This window comes from Phascolarctos cinereus, unplaced genomic scaffold, assembly GCF_003287225.1.
Source record: "Phascolarctos cinereus isolate Bilbo 61053 unplaced genomic scaffold, phaCin_HiC Scaffold_8;HRSCAF=390, whole genome shotgun sequence".
In the NCBI taxonomy this organism is placed as follows: Eukaryota; Metazoa; Chordata; class Mammalia; order Diprotodontia; family Phascolarctidae; genus Phascolarctos; species Phascolarctos cinereus.
The window spans coordinates 10,617,859-10,632,476 of record NW_027556291.1 but is presented as its reverse complement, the minus strand read 5'-3'; the positions used below and the strand labels follow the sequence as shown (position 1 = coordinate 10,632,476).

Genomic DNA, 14,618 nt, shown 5'->3' with positions numbered 1-14,618 from the left:
AATGAGGAAGAGGAAAAAACTTATTATTTATCAAAAATTGGCTACACCAAAAAAAAAAAAAGAAAAAGAAAGAAAAAGAAAACCAGTATGCAAATATAAAGGCGAGTGTGGGAGTACAAGCTTATCTGAATCTCACTCTTATCTGAACCAGATAAAGGAAAGTTTAATACAACACACATGTGCATACACACACACACACACACACACACACACAATTTAGATTAAAAACATATTAAAATTTAAGTCGATAAAATAAAATGAAGGGATTGGACTAGATGTCTTCTAAGACCCTTTCCAGCTCTGCATCCAATCATAACGTACTACTTTCAGGTCCATCTAGCCAAATACCTATTTTCACCACAATACTTAATTCTGTACATAAAACAGATTTTACAATTTTATATACAATCCTCTTTTTTCTTTTTTGTATATGGAAATATTAAAGTCTGTTGATATTTTTTAAGTTTATAATAAAAATAATTTTTAAAAAATCATTAGATTTCCTAAAAATCATGACGAAACAAAAGCACTGGGCCTGAATTCAGGAAGACTTGGGTTCAAATCCAGTCTCAGACTAGCTGTGTAACCCCAGGTCAATTCTCATCCTCTATCTGCCTCAGTTTCCTCAACTAGAAAATGGGGATATCAACAATGTCTACCTCAAAGGATTGCTATAGGGATCAAATGAGATACTATTAGTAAAGTGCTGAGCACAGTACCTAGAAAATAGCAGGTGCCATATAAATACTTATTTCTTTCCCTCTTCACATACGTGGCCAGGGCCACAGATCTGGAGGGATGCATGTAGAGAGGATACATATGACAAGTGCATTCAAAGCAATGGGTAACTTGTGCTTGGTGGCCCACATGTTCTGATGATATTTTGCTACTGAGCCTCCTTCCTACTGGTCTTATATAGCAAGTGATGCTCTGCTTGTCTTGTGTTGGCTGAGAAGTGGTTTTATGCTAGGCATCATATGTTTACTGCTAAGTGTTGTTCCAATGGGCACATAGATTTTGCTATGCATTGCTCTACTGAGCTTGTGGGCTCTGTTAGCCATTGCTTTGATAGGCATGTGATTACAGAGTTTCTCTCTACTATCAGCATCTGGATTTCAGCTGGAATCGCCAGCTTATGTGCAACATCTCCCCCAATCCCATAAGAAAAAGGGTGGTCTCTACCATTTTCTTTCAGCTTAGAGACAAGAGGTTTAAGCTTCAGCTGTTGCAGTGAAAAAGGAAAATGCTCACACCCCCAAATATAAAACCCATGAAAATCAGTATCTAATGAAAGGAACCTATCAGTTCTAAGTCTTGGTTGTATCACTTTTCTTTCTAGAAGAGGGTTTCTAAACCTGTGGTCCTTAAACTTAAAAATATTTTGAAAGCTGCATTTAAGTGGTTTCTTTCCTAATCTCACATATGTTATTTTATATCTTTAACAACATTTTTATGAGCAGGGGCCCACAGGCCTTACCAGATGATGGCCAAAAGGGTCCATCCAGAATGCAACAAAGGTTAAGAACTTAGTCTAGAAGAATCTTCACCTCTAGAGTCCCAGCCAGTCAGCTAAGGAGAACTTTCACCTGTCTTTGAAACGTTGAACCTCCTCCTGGCTCATCAGGAGTAATGCCTCTATCCAAAGCCTTTGGAAACAAATACCTAGGATTACAAAGTCTCCATTAAGGCAAAATAAGTTTTCAGGCCTGCCCTTCAACTAACAAGGGCTGTCTGTATCTAAAGACTTATGTTTTCTTCAGCTTCCCCTCTCCAAGATCATCTGGTAAATTCTTGCCTTTAATTATGTATGTATGCATGTCTACAGATGTATACACATGTATTGAGTACATGTATGTATAAACATATACATGCATGTCTACACATATATGTATAAACACACAAATATCTATGTGCTCACACACCCATGAACATGTGTCTGTGTGTGGCATATTACACATGCACATAGATACATGTGTGTTATGTTTGTACATGAACATACACACATGCATGCATGTGCACAATCTGTGTGTGGGTATTTATGTCTATGTATGCATATATGTATAGATTACAATGCATATAAACATGCATGCATAGATATATATGTATGTGTGCATACATATACCAATAGATGTGCATGCATGCATTACATGTGTATACATATAATATACAATGCAAACACATATATACATGTATATACATACACCCATATATGTATAGAGAGAGGGGGGTCATTTAAAGCTTGGATCTGTTGTAGAATGGGCCAATGTTTAAAATACCCTCCCAGAGAAACAAGAGATACTGGTGTTGACGAGCGTACTAGGGGCCTCAGTGAATGATGACTTTCAAAAGCCTCATATTTCAGGTTGTTTCTACAATAACCTGAGCAAGGAAGTTCAAGCTCAGTACAAAAATGAAGATAAAAATATATTAACCAAAAAGATATTGTCTTTGGTGCATTTTCTCTGTCAGGTTTTTATGCTAATTGGCCATTTTATTAATCATCGTTATAGCTCTTTATGGTCTAGCCACATGGCTTTGACTGGAGCATCTTGAGTCTCCTACTTATACCAGACCCTTTCTTTTTGCAGGCCATGGTTGAGTTTTATAAGCACATACCCATTTATTAACCACCTTTAAAGATAAGCATATCTATAGGATGAAATATATCTTGTGAAAGGCCTGGTTTCAATTTTGAAAGGCTCTTTCAAGATGTATGATTTTTCCCCCATGTCCAATAGCTGCATGGAAGAGTGAAGTTTGTAAGATAACAAAGGAGAAATTGGCCCTATCTGGGGACTGGTCCTAGAATCTAAGCTTGTGCAAAGAGAGGGCAAAGTTTTAATCACACCTTTTCTTCTTTTTTCACCCTTTTCTTTCTTTCCTTGAGGTTTTTCTTTGCCTTCTCACTCATGCTACAATTGAATTTTAAGTAGAAATCATTTCAGGAGGTTCTTCCCCCCCTCCTTTATTAGGTAATTTTAAACTCTGCAATTTTATTATTTAGGTTTTCAAATATTAAGTCAAGTTTAGAAAATTAAGGAACAATTATCTGGTCCACCATTTCATTAATGATGTGTTAATTTAGTGAACTCAGGTTTTCCAAAGATCCCTGATATCATAAGAAGTGGGTATTTTTTCCCCCAATCCACTGGAGCCCTCTAGACCTTAAGAAAGTTGTAAGAGCATCATATTTGGAGACACAATAACTGATACTTACCAGCTATTTCAACACGGGCAATTCACTTCATCTTACTGAGCCTCCATTTCCTCTTCTGCAAACTGTAAAAAAGAGATGTTACAGGTTATTTCAGTGAGAAAGTCATTCAAAACCTTTCTACAGTACAGTAAGGGCCTAAACTTTCATCCTCATAAGGACTTGCTTCCCAGATACAGAGAACCACACTTCTGTGAGAAGTGTGATGATCCCTGGGAGCTACTATAGGAAGAAAGTTCATCATCCTGAAACCAATGTGTTCATTACTCTCTCTGAACTAAAGAAAACTTCGGAGGGTCTTATAAATGTTAAGTTACTATTACCAATGCCTAGTTCCTAGTACATATTCCTGTACACCTATGTAGCTGTGATCTAATCAATGTGGAGACACTTTTCCATTCAGGTACATAAAATCTCGTCTAAACCTGAAGGCCAGGATTTAGGACTATGGACTCTGCTAAACATATTTCATTAGATTTTCTGGGGACAGTAAATATTAAAACTGGGGAGAGGGAGAATATAAAGGTGAATCTCCATTGATTTACTCAAATAAATGACCCCATCCCATTTAAAGTAAGTGATAAGATATCTTGCTACGTTAATTGGGTAAAAAGAAGCAATCAATCTTGATCATAGGCTTTAGACTAAACACAAAAAAATACTTAGAACTAGAGTGAAGTTGCATTGGGAAAAGGTTCAGATAGGCTGAGGAAGCTTGGTCAAACCTAGGGGTCATCTATAAATTATTAAGCAAACTGAGAACAGAGTCATTCTAGAGTCTAGAACAAGCATAATGCTCTCATTGAACCACTTGAAGATGAACCCAGCTCCAACTGAATTGAGGTCTCCTCCCCCCACTCTGCTTTGGCCAGAGAAGGTCGTTTGGAACTTCAAAGGGTTGAGAGGATGTCGGAATTTCCATCAGTGTTCTGATAGCACCCCAGGAAGAGCTGATGGCAGTTAATGCATTAAAAGCCAAAGACAGACTGGATGCAGATTCAGAGCTAGACAAAGATCTCAACAAAGAAGCAATATCATGTCTAAAAGGAATTTCTTGAGCATTCCATGAATGGGAGGAAAAGACTTCCAGAAACCTGGAAGTTTCCCCTTTACCACATGCTCTGTCCTAGTACAAATTCACTTTCCTCTAGGCTCTTTGTACTTGTGGGAGAGCATGTCACACAGTTTTGGTGGGATGTTTTGTAACTGTTCTTACTGTGCAGAATCAGTAAATACTCTGTTCTAAAAGCTACTTAAGACTGGATGACAAAAATAATTCTCAAATGATAATTTTGAGGGGGAAGCACACTGAGAGGAAGAATAGCCTTCCTTGCTCAAGAACCCAACTAATCTGTGAGAGTGGGGTTCTGGATCAGGATGTCTAGATGTATGCACTCCACTTGAATACAGAACTTTACATTTATCCCACATGAAGTTAATGCTAGGATGAAATAAGGGAGTTAGACTAAACTATACCTAAGATCCTTTCCAGTGCTATGAGGACAGGATTTAGAGCTAGAAGGTACCTTAAACATCATCTAGTCCAACCCCCTCATTTTACAAAGGAAGAAAATTGGGAGGGCAGAGCCAAGATGGAGGAGAAAAGGCAAGAACTCGCCTGAGTTCTCCCCAGTTCCCCTCCAAACAACTTCAAAATAACACCTCAGAACGCATTCCAGAGCAGCGGAACCGACAAAAGGTCAGGATGGAGCAATTTTCCAGGCCAAGACAACTTAGGAAGTCATCAGGAAAGATCTGTCTCACTGGGGTGGTGGTCAGCCCTGGAGCTAGAGGATAAAATTGGGAAAAGAAATGAGAGTGATGCGAGACAATTATGAAATGAGAGTCAACAGCTTAGTAAAACTGAAGAAAAACTAAAAAAAACAGAGTTGTCCAAGTGGTAAAAGAAGCGCAAAAATCCACTGAAGAGAAGAACTTCTTAATAAATAGAATTGGCCAAATGGAAAAGGAAGCACAAAAGCTCACTAAAGAAAATAATTCCTTAAAAAAAAAAAACAGAATTGGCCAAGTGAAAGCTAATAACTCCATGAGACATGAAGAAACAATAAAATGAAGTCAAAAGAATGAAAAAAAATGGAAGAATATGTGAACTATCTCATTGGAAAAACAACTGACCTGGAAAATAGATCCAGAAGAGAATTTTTGTATTACCTCAAAGCCATGATCAAAAAACAAGCCTAGACATCATATTTCAAGAAATTATCAAGGAAAATTGCCCTAACATCCTAGATCCACAGGGTAAAATAGAAATGGAAAGAATCTACCAATCACCTCCTGAAAGAGATCCCAAAATGAAAGGTCCCAGGAACACTACAGCTAAATTCCAGAGCTCTCAGGTCAAGGATAAAATATTTCAAGCAGCCAGAAAGAAACAATTCAAGTACTGTGAAGCCACAGTCAGGATAACACAAGATTTAGCAGCTTCCACATTAAATGGAAGTAGTACACACAAATAGAGGACATGGGAGTGAGTTCACTATGATGGTATTTCAAAAAAATAAAATGAAGGGGTGAGAAAAAGGGATGAAGTGGGAAAAGGGGTAAGAGAGGTAGAATGGAGTAAATTATCTCACGTAAAAAAGGCACAAAAGGAAGTGCTTTTACAGTGGAGGGGAAGACGGGGGTGGCAACAATACTTGAACTTTACTCTCATTGTAACTGGCTCAAAGAGGGAATAAGACACACTAAGTTGAACTCTATCTTACTGCACAGGGAAGGAAGGGAGAAGGAGGATAAGGGGGCTCTGATAGAAGGGAGGACAGATTTGGGGAGGTATTGGTCTGAAGCAAAACAGACATTTGAGGAGGGACAGGATAAAAGGAGAAAGAGAGAAGGATAATAGTGGGAAAATAAGATGGGGGGAAATATAGTTAGTAATCATAACTGTGAATATGAATGGAATGAACTCATCTATAAAACAGAAGTGGATAGCATAAAAACTAGAATCCAACAATGTGTTGTATACAAGAAACACACTTGAAACAGAGAGATACACAGAGTAAAAATAAGGAGCTGGGGCAGAATCTGTTATGCTTCAGCTAAAGTATAACAAGCAGGGGAAGCAATCCTAATCTCAGACAAAGCAAAAGCAAAAGGAAACTACATTTTGCTAAAAGGTCCATAAATAATGAAGTAATATCACTACTAAACATATATGAACCAAATGGTATAGCATCCAAATTCTTAAAGGAAAAGTTAGAAGAGCTACAGGAGGAAATAGACAATAAAACTATACTAGTGGAGGAATCTCAACTTTTCCCTCTCAGAAACTGATAAATCTAACTAGAAAATAAACAATAAAGGAGATGAACAAAATTTTTAGAAAAGTTAGATAACTAACCATGTATTAGTGCATAAGAACCTCATAAGCAAATGCAAAAAGTCAGAATTATTAAATGCATATTTTTAGATCATAATGCAATAAAAATTACAATAAAGGGCCATGGAAATATAGATTAAAGAAAACTACAGCCCAATTTTCCTAATGAATACTGATGAAAAATTTTAAATAAATTACTAGCAAGGAAATTACGACAATATATCACAAAGATAATATACTATGACCAGGTAGAATTTATAACAGGAATACAAGGAATATTAGGAAAAGTATCAACATAACTGACCATATCAATAACAAAAACAACAAAAATCTCATGATTAACAGATGCAGAAAAAGCTTTTGAGAAAATACAACACCCATTTCTATTAAAAACACTAGAGAGCACAAGAATAAATGGATCTTTCCTTAAAATGATAAGGTGTGTCTAAAACTATCAGCAAGCATTTCTGTAATGGGGATAAGCTAAGAGGCTTTCCAATAAGATCAGGGCAAAGTGAGGATGCCCATCATCACCACTATTATTCAATATTGTACTAGAAATGCTAGCTATAGCAAGAATAGAAGAAAAAAAATTGAAAGAACAGGGAAACCACATTTTGCTAAAAGGTACCATAAACAATGAAATAATATCAATACTAAACATATATGAATCCAAGGGTATAGCATCCAAATTCTTAAAGGAAAAGTTAAATGAGCTACAGAAGGAAACAGACAATGAAACTATACTAGTGGGGGAATCTCAACTTTTCCCTCTCAGAAACTGATAAATCTAACCACAAATTAAACAAGAAAGAAGATGAATAAAATTTTAGAAAAAGTTAGATAACTGACCATGTATTAGCGCATAAAACCTCAGAAACAAATGCAGAAAATCAGAAATATTAAATACATAATTTTCAGATTATAATGCAATAAAAATTACACTAAGCTAATTAGTAGAACGTGGAAAGTTTTATCTGTTGGATTAATAGATAAGGAAAGAATTTATGATCAAACAAGAGATGGAGAGCATTATGGGATGCAAAATGGATAATTCTGATTACAGTAAATTAAAAGGGTTTTGCACAAACAAAATCAATGCAATCAAGATTAGAAGGAAAGCAGGAAACTGGGGGGAAATTCTTACAGCATGTTTGTCTGATAAAGGCCTCATTTTTGAGAAATTTCTCAAAAATATAGAGAACAGACTCAAATTCATAAGAATATGAGTCATTCCCCACTTAATAAATGATGATGTGATATAAACAGGAAGTTTTCAGAAGAAGAAATAAAAGCTATCTATAGTCATATGAAAAAAAGCTCTAAATCACTGATTAAACAAATACAAATTAAAACAACTCTGAGATACCATTTCTCACTTATTAAATTGGCTAACATGACAAAAGGAAAATGACAATACCATTAATAGGCTTGCACCCCAAAAAGATCAAAGAAAAAAGAAAAGGACTCACATGTACAAAAATATTTATAGCAGCACTTTTTGTGGTGGCAAAGAATTGGAAACTGAGGGGATACTCATCAATTGGGTAATGGCTGAACAAGTTGTGGCATATGATTGTGAGGGAATACTATTGTGCTATAAGAAATGACAAGCAGGATGCTTTCAGAAAAACCTGGAAAGACTTGTACGAACTGATGCAAAGTGAAGTAAGCAGAACGAGAGAACAGTGCACATAGTAATAGCAATATTATACAATGATCTAAGAGAATTCCAAAGGACTTAGGATGAAAAACACTATCCACGTCCAGAGAAAGAACTGATGAAGTCTAAATGCAGGCTGAAATATAGTTTGTTTGCTTTTTTTACTTTATTTTTCATGTTGGTTTTTTTTAGGGTTTTTGTTTTCTTTTACAACAAGGCTAATATGGAAATATGTTCTGTATGACTACACACATATAATCTATGTCAAATGTGTTTCTTTTCAAGGAAGAGACAGGGGAGAGAAAGAAGAAAAGAATTAGAACTGAAAAATTTTTAAAAAACAAATGTTAAAAACTATTTTTATATGTAATTGGAAAACTAAAATATTATTCAAAAATTATTTTTACATGTAATTGGAAAAAATAAAATATAAAAAATTTTCCAAAAAAAAAGAAAATGAGGTCCAGTAAAATGAAATTATTTGATCTAGGTCATGCAAGTAATAAATAAAAGCTTGGATTTTAAATCAGATCCTTTGACTCAAAATCCAGCATCCTTTCTACTATATCATGCTCACTTTCACCCCATTGGTTCCAAGCTGTACAGCGAGATTTTGAATATTGACATTTTCATCTATCAGATTAGATATTGCTGATAGCTATGTATGATCTGTAAAGTTAAGGAGCTTGCTTTCATATTTTCAAATCAGTAGGTAAAGGAGGGCATTGTAGGCAGCTAGGTGGTACAATGTAAGGACTTTAATTCAAATCTTGCCTTAGATACATACTAGCAATGTGACTCTGGGAAAAGCACTTAATATCACTCAGCCTCAGTTTTCTCACCTGCAAAATGCAACAATAATACTATTTGCCTCACAGGGTTGCTGGAAGGCTCAAATAAGTTAATATTTGTGAGGCACTTGGCCATTGTTGAATACACATGCTAGCAATTCTAAGTGGAAGAAGAGCATGAATAAATGTACAGAGGAGGGGAAGCAAATATATATACTCCAGGAACAGTAAATGGTCTGGTTTGGATAGAAATGAGGGTTTGTAGAGAAGAGTAATAGAAGAAGGACAGGGACTGGACATGTGATTTTCTTGTCATACACAACTTCCAAGTGAGGAAACTCCTCCTACCAATAGCATCTCAGAAACATAAGGCTGTAAAGAATTGCTTGGAACACTGCAAGGGTAAGTGAGATGTCTAGGGATTGACAATCAGTATATATAAAAGGTAGGACTCGAACCCAGGTCTTCCTAGTTTTAGAACTCATCCACTGTCATAATGCCTTTCTTATGGAAGAAAGGGTTGGAAAATTAATGTGGGGTGAGATTAGAGAGGGCCTTGAATGACAAGCTAAGGGTTCTGGACTTTCTCCTGAATGCAAAGAGTAGCCAGTGAAGGCTTTTAAAGAATGAGGTGACTAAGCAGTTCTTCAGGAAGATCAACCTGGCCTCCATGCATAAGGTAGGATTAGACGTGGGAAGAATGGAAAGAGTATTAAAGTTGGAATTAGGAAGACCTGGGTTCAAATCCTGACTTGAAAATGTATTCCCTGGGTGACCTTGGGCAAATCAATTTACCTCTCTGAGGTGAAACTGAGCTTCAGTTTCCTCTTTTGGACAACTGAGATAATAATAACATCTCCTTCCCAGAGCTGTTATGGGGAGGCTCAACTGAGACAATGTATAGAAAGTGCTCTGCCCTTAAAATGTTTGTTATATTAAAAAGGCCTTCCAGTTGGGGAGCCATTGCCATCAACCTGAGGTAATAAAGTCTAAGTGGGATAATAGTATGAAGGGAAAGGAAAGGATGGATGCAAGAGGTATTAAGTAAGAAGAATAAATAACCAGGACTTTGTGACTGTGTGGATGGCCTCAAGGATGACTGAGCTTTCGTACTTGGGTGACTGGGAAAATGATGACATCATTATGAAAAAAAGGTCCAACTGTTCAGAGCTGGTTTGAGGTGAAAGTGGATGAGTTTGGGTCTAGACATGAGGAGTTTGAGGGGTCGGGGCACATCTAGGCAGAGGAATCCAGTAGGCCATTGGAACTAAAGCTTTGGGGTTGGAAGTGAAGGTTTAGGAGTCATCAGCTTAAAGAAACCACACTTTCTGAGGACTGGAGGAGCTTAGCCTAAAGAAGAGAAGACTTGGGCGGGAGTATGACTGTCACTAGACCTTTGAAGAATTAACATGTGGAAGAAGAATGCATCTTGCTTGATCCCAGAACTAGGACCAATAGGTGGAAGTTGCTGAGAATTAATTTTTAGACTGATATAATGATGAGAGCTGGACCCATGTAAAAAGGGCTGTCTCAGGAGGAGGCCATGATTTCCTCATCAGTGGATATCTTCAAGAAAAGCCTGCATGACCTGGCCAGGGCGGGGAGGTGCAGGGAGTGGGGAGAGGGGCGGTGGTCAGGGAAGGGGTGATATAGAGAAGATTCTTGCTACAGGATAAGGTAGACCAGATGGCCTCTGAGGCTTATGATTCTGACCCAGGACCACAGTATCTCTAAAGTAAGAAACAGTAAAGAGGAAAGAGGCAAAGACTGGAGATAGTACCTCAGTGATCTAGTAGAAAGAATACTCTCTGTATTTGGAGTTGTAGAACCGGGATTCAAGTCACAGCTCTGCCACTTCTCACTTATATGGTCACTTCACCTCTTCCGGCGTTGGTTTTCTTATCTGGAAAATGAAGAGGTTGAACTAAATGCCTCCTGGGATCCCTTCCAACTCTGATCCTAGGGTTCTAAATGCCAGCAGGTCAATGCAGCCTGCATGGTACAGAGCACTGTGTTATCATGGATTCTGCACTATATCCCCGGGGGTGAGGGGCAGCAAAGGGAGGCAGAGGGTGAGATGGGAGACTCTTCCCACAGTGCCCTTTTCCTAGGGAGCCAAATGTGTTCCGGACAGAAATGCAGGTCCCTCTGCAGATGACCTTGCCCCTACACCAAAGGTACAAGCAGCATTGATGCTGTAGAGGGAGGAATCCCAAAGATACAGCATGTATGGTGCATATGGAATAAAAGCCACAGTGCCCTTATCTTTTACAAACACTTGGCTTTTCTTCTAAAGTTGCTTTTTAACATATGGTCCTTTATTAAAAAAAAAAAAAGTTCTATAAATTGGCCATGGGACCCAATCTGGCTACGTTGCTTGACTCTGACAAGGAAGCTCATTCTTTATAATGGCTGCTGCTGCTTACCTTGTGGAAATCAAAAGCTGGGCAAATGCTTTATGGCAAATGAAAACTATTGCCATTTTAAACAGTGAGACGAGGTGTGACAGCGTCGTCCGTGCTCACCTGGAGGGGGCAAGCGTGGGTTTTTAGGGAGACTGACAGAAGGTGTCCTGAAGAGATGCAGCCTGCCCTAAGGAGTTGGGAGAGGAGCCTCTGGTACGGGGGGGGGGGGGGGGGTCAAATGATGACAACAACAACAACAACAACAATAGCAGTAATCATAATACAGAGGCACCATGCAGTAGTGGATAGAGAGCTGTCCTGATGTATCCTGGCTGGGAGATACGCTGACTAGTGGTGGGAGCTTCTTCAACCAGGAGCCCCTTATAATAAAGCAATTCTAGATCTGGGCCCTCGGGCTATAGCCTCCGGCTCTCAGTTCCAGCCAAACCAGACTGCTTGTGGTTCCGCATCCACAACATGCCATCTTGTCTCCGTCCTCCAGGCCTGGAACACTCCCCTTCCTTGTTCTGCCTGGTGGGATCACTAACCCCAAGGCTCCATTCAGCTGTTGTCCCCTACATTTTTTTTCCTTTTTTGATTCCTCCAGTTGTTATTGGACCCTTCTGTCAATCATTCTGCCTGCTGCTGCTGCTGCTGCTGCTGCTGCTATCTGGACCCCCTCTCATTCTCTCATTCACATTCTCCTCTCCTTAAAAGATTCTCAGATAAGAATACAGATGTTTATTAACGTCATATGTGCATACAATAGCCATGAAGTTAGGATAAGGTTCTAAGGTCATCACTAAGAAAAATCTTAAAACCATAACTTCTACCCCCAAATCACTCTGAGGGGCACAAGTGAAAAAATATTGACTTTGGAATCTAAAGATGTGGCTTTGACCCCGGCTCTTCCACTCAGTACTGGTGTGCCATTGGCAAAGCCATATAACAATCCCAGGCCTTGAGTTCCTTGTTTACTCATCCATGCATCTCGCTTCCCTTCACAGATCACAAGCTCCTTGAGAGCAGGGGCTTTTTCTGTCTTTGCCTTCTTAATTAGTAAACAAGCATTTATTAAGCACCTTCTATTTTTCAGGTACTGTTCTAAGCACTGAGGGTACAAAGAAGGGCAAAAAAAGTCTGCGTTCTCAAGGAACTCACAATGTAATAGGGGTGAACAAAAGACAAACACTGATAAATAAACTATGCACAGGATTAACTGGGAATAATCTCAGAAGGAAGGCAGTAAGATTAAGGAGGGCTGGGAAAGACTTCCTGAATTAGAAAGGACTACCTGAGACCTGAAGGAAACCAGAGAAACTAGAAGGTGAAGATGAGGAGAGAGACAGAGACAGACAGACAGACAGACACAGAGAGAAACAGATGAAGAAAGAGAGACAGAGACAGACAGAGAAAATGAGTCTGTCCCAGTGGGGTGTCTTATACAAGGAAATAGCAAGGAAACCAGGGTTACTAGATCACAGAGTACAAGGAGGGGAGGTATAAGAAGATTTGAAAAGTAGAAAGGGGCCAGATTATGAAAGACTTTGAAAGCTAGAGGAGATAACGGGCAGGGTTGGCTTGATCACACTTGAGCTTCAGGAAGAACAATTTGATATCTGGGTTGACAACAGACTGGACTAGGGAGAGACTTCTGCCGGGGAGCCCATTGAGAAGGCTATTACGATAGTCCAGGCATGAGGCAATGAGGGACTATACCAGAATAGTGGCAGTGTCAGAGGACAGAAAGGGGTATATATGAGAGAAGTTGTGAAGGAAAAAAAGACAAAACTTGACAAAAAGATTATAAATGGGAGGAGTGGAGAGAGAGAGAGTGAGAAGTTGAGGATGGTGGTACTCTTGACAGTAATAGGGAAATTAGGGAAAAGAGAGGGTTTGGAGGGAAATATAATGAGTTCAGCTTTAGACATATTAAGTTTAAGGTGTCTATGGAATATCTGATTCGAGATTTCTAATCAGCAATTGGAGATGTGAGACTAGAGGTCAGAAAACAGGTCAGAGCTGAAAAAAAAAGGATCTGAGAATCATCTGTATAGAGATGTTAACTGAATTAACAGGAGCTGATAAGATAATCACATGAAAGGGTAGAGTGGAATAAGAGAAGAGGGCCACAATTGGCAGGCATAAGCTGGATAAAGATCCAGTAAAGGAGACTGAAAAGGAGATGTCCAACAAGTAGAACTAGAAGAAAGCAGTATCATAAAAACTTAGAGAGAAAATAGTATCAATGAAAAGAGGGTGATGGACAGTGTCAATGGCTACAGAGAATTCAAGAAGGAAGAGGATTCTCAGCACCTAGTGGGCACATAGGAGGAATTAGTAAATGATTTGTTGAACTGAAGAGAAGAATTATGGTGAGAGATGAGAAACAGTAACCATCAGCTACAATTTGCTAAAGACAATTATTTTAATGAATGGTTCACAGATTTCAAATTGGAAGGGACCTAAGAGCTTATCTAACCTAACACTCTGAATTTAACAAATAAGGAAACTGAGGCCCACACAGGTTACGTTAACTGACTCTGGGTTGTAGCGGCAGTAAGCTGCAGAAGGCAGGAGTCATACTTGGTGCTTTTTTTTTTCCCAATTGAACCTTTCTGCGAGCACTTTAGGGCTGGCACTTAAAATTTCAAGATTTTTTTAGTTGAGATTTTGGGGCTTTATCCTAACTCCATGGCAAGAGGACTATGTATGGAGTTAGAAGTTTATTAGTATTGAAGTTAATATTATTCAGGGCATACTGTCCTAAAAGCTTATCTGACAGCCCACCAGAAAAGGAGAGGAGAACGTATGAGAACATGATGATGGGTCCAAATAGCAGCAACAGAGATTCTTATTCCCAAAATTTGTAAAGAATTATACTCTGTATATACTGTATATACTCCAAAAATTGAGCTTAGATTTCAGTCCTGCGGATATTCACTTGAAAAATATAGGTGCTACATAAATATTGCCTGGGATCACACATATGCATATCAAATCCTCAAAAATCTGAATCTAAAAAGAAATGAACACTAAAAATAGGCAAAACTACCTTAAAAATATGGCAGCTCCTACCCTAGAGGTACATGCAAGTATCTTGGGAGCTAACACATTTTGACAACATATGGTGGGCCGTGTATAAAGAACCAACATTTACAACAAAATACAACTCTTTCAGAAATATGCTATACCAATTTCTCCC

General features: G+C 38.4%; 1 pseudogene across 2 annotated transcripts in view; it reads right to left on the bottom strand.

The window, feature by feature from the left end:
* Positions 1–11,624, bottom strand: part of LOC110192325 (casein kinase I pseudogene) — a 46,343-nt pseudogene extending 34,719 nt beyond the window's left edge. Inside the window, exons 1-3 of one of the 2 annotated variants that reach the window (XR_013483585.1) lie at positions 11,435–11,624; positions 10,789–10,911; positions 3,218–3,279 (exon numbers count right to left, since the gene is read on the bottom strand). The product of XR_013483585.1 is annotated as a casein kinase I pseudogene, transcript variant X1 (transcript). Of the gene's footprint in view, positions 1–3,217; positions 3,280–10,788 lie in introns of both variants that reach the window. The other variant, XR_013483586.1, reaches the window with a different exon arrangement.
* Positions 11,625–14,618: the final 2,994 nt, after the last annotated feature.